Below are 6,000 nucleotides of genomic sequence, written 5' to 3'. Positions count from 1 at the left end.
TGGTCCGAAGGCGTCCAGGTGCCCTCTGTGCCGATTCAGCAGTTCCCTACTTAAGACTGGAGTGCTCAGCCTGCAACTGAAGACTGGTCTGCAGCCCCCACTGCTCAGGCCACTGAGTGGGTGGGTACCACCACGGAATGGTCTTAAACTGTCTTTTAAAAAGTGGAAATAAGGTTGATGGAAAATAAACAATGTGTTTCATAAGAAAGAAAAAAAAGTAAAAGAAAAGGTCTTTCATTGTTATAAAATTCTCCCCACCCCACCCCACCCACACTGGGTCGATTGGACTATGCAGCCTTCACTCTGGACTCTTGTCATGATAATAATAGCTAATCATATGTTGCTTTAAAATGGTTTTCTCCCTCATCTGTTTCGAAGCAGTATGCTTTTTTATCTTATGATTAGCTATTGTGGTGGGTATTGCTTCTCTTAGTTCCAGTTCTATATTCTCTTAGTCTCTGTAGAGAAATCCAATTGGTTTTTCTATTTTGATCTTGTATCCTTCCACTTTGCTGAATTGGTTAACCATGTCCAATAGTTTTCTCTCAGAGTCTTTAGGGTTTCTAAGTATACTATCATATCTTCTGCATATCGAGATAATTCTACCTCCTCTTTCCCAATTTTGATACCTCTCATTTATTTTTCTTTTCTTACGTTATTGCTAAGGCTTCCAATACAATATTGAATAGGAGAGGTGATAGTGGCATCCTTGCCTAGTTTCTGTTCTCAAAGGGAGTGCCTTTTATCTCTCTCCGTTGAGAACGATATTGGCTCTAGGGTTTGCATATATAATTTTTAGTTTTTAAGGAAATATTCCTGCTTTATGAGTGTCTTAATCAGAAAAGGGTGTTAGATTTTGTCAAAGCCTTTTCTGCATCAACTAATAGGATATTGTGGTTCTTGTTCGTTGGTTTGTTAATGTCATGAGTCACACTGATAGTTTTTCTTATGTTGGATCATCTTGCATATTTGTTATGAATCCCACTTGTTCATGGTGAATTATTTTTCTGATGTACTTTTGGAATCTATTGGCTAGACTATTATTATTCAGGATTTTGCATCTATGTTTATAAGAGATACTGGCCTATAGTTTTCTATTTTGGTGATGTCTTTACCTGACATTGGTTATCAAGGATATGTTTGCTTCATAGAATGACTCTGAGTAAATTCCATCTTTTCTTATTTTCTGAAATACTTTATGTAGAATTGGTGACAGTTCTCTGAATGTTGGATTAAATTCACTTGTAAACCTATCAGGTCCAGAATTTTTTTGTTATTGTAGTTGTTGAAAGTTGTTTTAATATCTCTTCTTCTTTTCTAATGTATCTATTTAGGTATTTTATTTCTGTGCCCTTTTAAGTGGGTTGTGAGTTTCTAAGTATTTGTCCATTTCCTCTAGGTTTTCATATTTGACTACAGTTGTTTTGTTGTTCTTTTTAATAATATTCCATTGATAATCTTTTATATTTGGTTCTGTTGTGGCATTAGTCCTTTGATCTCTCTTATGGATTATCTGTGTCTTTTCTTTCTTTTCCTTTGTTAGTGATTTCTTGATTTTATTGAACTTTGCAAAGAACCAACTCTTGGTTTTTTTTTAATGGTTTCAATTGTTTTTCTGTTTTCTATTTCTTTTACTTCTGCCCTAATTTTAATAATTGCAGATTTTTTAGAGTGTGTTCGCTTTTCTTGATGTTCTTTTTCAATTGGTTGGAAAGGTTGGAGTAGAGAATCAGTTATCATGTTTTCTTGCCTTTTGATGTGTTTGTTTATAAATTGACCTCTAATTACTGCTTTGGCTGTTTTCTAGGGCTTTTAGTAACTTATGTTTTCATTGTCATTTTTTTCACTTTTTTATTTCCTTTTTTTATTTCTTCTAGTACACTGTGTTTCAAGTGTTGTTTACCTTCCAAATGTATGGTTTTTTTCTCCTTTATCCTCTTCTTATTAATTTCTAATTTTGTAACATTGTGACCTGAGAAGATTCTTTGTATTATTTCTACTGTTTTTAAATTTATTGATGGTTGCCTTATGACCTAAAATGTGATCTATTCTAGAGAACATTCCATGCACATTGGAAAAGAAGGTGTACTGTGTTTTTTTGGGTTCATAAGAACATGTATAACTATGAGATTGAGTTAGTTGGTTCATTGTGTGGTTTAATTTTTCAGCATCTTTGTTTTCTTTCTGGTAGTTCTTTCTTTTCTTGATAGTAGTATACTGAAGTCTCCTTTTACTATAGTGGTGTTATCTATTTCTTTTTTCAGTTCTGTTAATGTTTGTATATTTTAAAGCTCTATCATTTGGTGCATAGATAGTTATTATTGTTATGTCCTCTTGTTCTATTGACCCTTTGAGCATTATGTAGTGATCTTCCTAGTCCTTTGTGATGGTTTTTGTATTAAAATCTATTTTATCAGAGATTATTATCACTATTCCTGCTTTTTTCCTGGTTGCCATTTGCTTGGTAGATCCCCCTCCATCTCCTTTTCTTTTTAATCTTTCTTTATCTTCATTTATCTGGTGTGTCTCTTGTTGACAGTATATTGATGGGGTTTGTGGGTTTCTTTTTAATCCAATCCATTACTCTGATTTTCTTCAGCATTTAAACCATTCACATTCAGTGTAACTATTGAAAGACAAGATTTTATTGCTATCATTTGGTTGAGTTCTTTTTGGTGTTGTTACTGTTTACTTTGGTCCATCTTGCTTTCTGTGGCACCACTGTAAGAAGGATGTCTCTCAGTGTTTCCTAAAATGCTGGTCTTATTGTTACAGATTCTCTTAGGTTCTGGTTTTCTGAGAATATCTTGATCTCTCCTTCATATTTGACGGACAGTTTTGCTCGTTACTGATGTATTCCTTAAATGTTCTATGTATGCCATTCCACTGTCTTTTTTCTCATATGGTTCCTGCTGAGAAATCAACTTTTAATCTTATTGGCTCTCCCTTATAGATTACTCTTTGTTTCTCCCTAGTGCTTTCAGCATTTTCTCCTTATCTTTGATTCTGGCAAATTCGACTGTGATATGCCTTGGTATTTTTCTCTTGGGGTCTATTCTATATGGAGTTCACTCAACTTCCTGAATATAAATTCTTTCATTCTTCATTATGCTTGGAAAATTTTCTTCTCATAATTACTGCATGACTTTTTCAGTGCTTTTACTTGCTTCTTCCTGTTCTGGGATTCCAATTATGTGCATGTTATTCCTCTTGACAGTGACCCACATTATTCTTATGCTTCCTTTTTTTCTTTCCTTTTTGATTCTGCTTCTTGTTCTAGCAGATCCGTGGTGACAATTCTATCTTCTATTGTGCTGGTCTGTATTTCATCTCTTCAACAGTGTTCATATGCGCCTCTGAAATGTTGATAGCATCTGAAACATTGGTCCTCATATTCTGGATTGTAGTTCCTTTTTTTTCCAGATCCTCTGATGACTTGTTTGTTTTATCTGCATTGTCTTGGATTGTTTGTGTGTGTGTGTTTTAAGTTCTCCTTGGTTTTCGCTTGCAGAGTCCTGTAATTCTTTGAGTTTCTCTTTCACCCATTGAAAATATTCAATCTTTTGAACTCTTTCAGAAAGTTCCATCAGATTTTCTGGCTTCAGGAAATCCATTGATATTGTGTCACTTTTTTTGGGTAACATCTTGTTTTGGGTCTGTATAGGTTGTGTTTCTTCTGTGACATTGCTATAGTAGAGTTCTTCATGCCTTAAGGCCTTAGCAGGCACTTAGTCTAAAAAGCTTGGCTCAGGAAGTCTTTGCTCTAGAGGAGTTTGAGGCAGATACCCTAGCTGAGTTTCTCTCTGAACTTTTGACTCAAGGGAAGACTAGCTTCAGTTGGGGAGAGATATGGTCTGTGAATTAGCAGTCCAGGCAGTGGGGCCAGGGCCACCAGGTGCAGGGGCTGGAGCCTCAAGGCGAAGGTGCTAGGGGTCTCCAAGCAGTGTGGCTGCAGTCTAATGTTCCAGGCAGGAGAGCAGTGCAGGCCACACTAAGAAATTTTTAAGACAAGTAACTAGTTAATCAACCAGAAGAGAACAGTGGTGGCTGGCAACATCGCAATGTGGTGGCAGGTGTTCAGTTCTTCAGTGTCAAGCTCTCTAACCTCATCACAAGTCACCCTTAATCTTGCCTTCTGTTCTTATACTTTTCCTGTCACTCTCATCTATTCTATCTTTTTTAATCCCATACTATTTCTAGTTCCTGAAATATCTACGTCCATTTCTTCACCAGACGGAATAATTCCTATTCTCAGTAAGAGCAACATTATATCAGATCATCCTTACTCAAATCATCAATCTATGATACCTGCATTAGTCATATTTTATATCTTTCCCATCTCACAATATCTATTTCACTTGTAAGTTACTACTGTAATCCTTCTTTCTCACAGTAAAGTGATAGGACAATGTCTGATTTTTTTTTAATATATATCTGTTTGGTATAAAATACACACCTGGTTTATACAGAAAGAATGACTGGATGAATATTAAAGACTAGTGACAGATGGTTGGTGACCTTTTTCACTCTCAGAGAAAATTTCAAAGCATGATCCCCTAAAGAGAACTTACATTTACCCACTAATTGTGTATTTGGAATCCTGGAAAATGTTCTCCAGCAAATGAAATATCTGTAGAAGCTACAAGCATCCTCCCTTGCACCCTAGTGCTCTCATTGATATGCCCCCTAGTCAGTACTATTAGAGAAGGATTCCAGAGAGACGTCTTTGTGTTGATTCTACTGTATAAAAAGGCTTCCTTTATATAAGTTGGTCCCGGGTTTTATAGCTAGTTGTTGTTATGTGCCATAAAGTCATTTGCAACTCATAGCGGCCCTATGTACAACAGCCCTAAACCCTGCTCTATCCTGTGCCAATCGCACTGCCCCTGACACACCCATCCCGATTACCCCAGTCACTGAATCAATCCACCTCACAGAGGGTCTTCCCTATAGCTGTAGTAAAATAATTATATTAGTTCTAATTACCTCTAAGTCTCAGTCTGGTCATTGGAACATTACTGCACATAGAAAAACTAAGATTCTTTTATTATTTATCTTTTGATATCTATTTACATTTTTCATACATCTCCTTACACAATACTCTTGAAATATTTGTTCCTCTGTCCTCGGCTAAAGTCTGATAATTGTAAAAAATTTGTGACCACTCTGTCTCTATATACTAATGTCTCATTTGTGTTCCTATTTACAACAATCCTTGAAGACGGTTAGAATTATTATTTGCATTTTTAGGATGAGGAAACTGAGGCTTCAGGAAACAAGGCTACTTGTCTAAACTCCAAAGTAACTATGTATTTGAAGTGAAATTGGAATCTGAAGGTCTGCCTCCAGTTCTTTTAAGTTCTCTGCGTGCACAGTTCCAGTATTTCACTTGTTAAAAAGGCAAGCTCCTTTTGTTTCAAATTCCTTTCCACTCCCTTAATTTACTATAAACCTCAAGTAAACATGTTTAGTTTTTTACTGAATGGTAGTGGTTGCTATTATTTTTGTGTGATACAAACAACAATGACATTTGCAATTTTAACCTGTTTACTGCCTAAGTAGGTTATTGCTGTTTGTTATGTGCCACCCCGTCAAATTAGAAGCCACTCATAGCTGATGTTCCAGCAGTTTTAAAATTAGAACCTCTGGTGGGCTGGTAGTGCTAGTGGAATTTGAAAGAGAGTAGAAAGGTCAACTATGAGTCATTATGCAGTCCATGGTATATAACAACAACAACAACAAAAAGTGACTGGTAATGGAAAAAGTACAAGATAGAAAAGTACCTATCTGAAGGAAAAGCTGTTCGGAGTTATTTAAAGAGGAAGTGTAACTTGCAAGAGCTTCACCAGTTGTTTGGGATCAAATGCCTTTCAAAATATCTAGGTTTAATGTTGACAATCCACACTTGTTTGTCATAATTATCTATAAGACAAACAAACAAAAAAAATCAATGACAAAAATCTATTTGTCATGAATTTGATTCCAACTCTTAGCAGCCCC

Source organism: Elephantulus edwardii, unplaced genomic scaffold (genome assembly GCF_000299155.1).
Source record: "Elephantulus edwardii isolate Elephantulus edwardi_28Jun2011 unplaced genomic scaffold, EleEdw1.0 scaffold00197, whole genome shotgun sequence".
NCBI lineage: Eukaryota > Metazoa > Chordata > Mammalia > Macroscelidea > Macroscelididae > Elephantulus > Elephantulus edwardii.
This window is presented reverse-complemented; position numbering follows the sequence as displayed.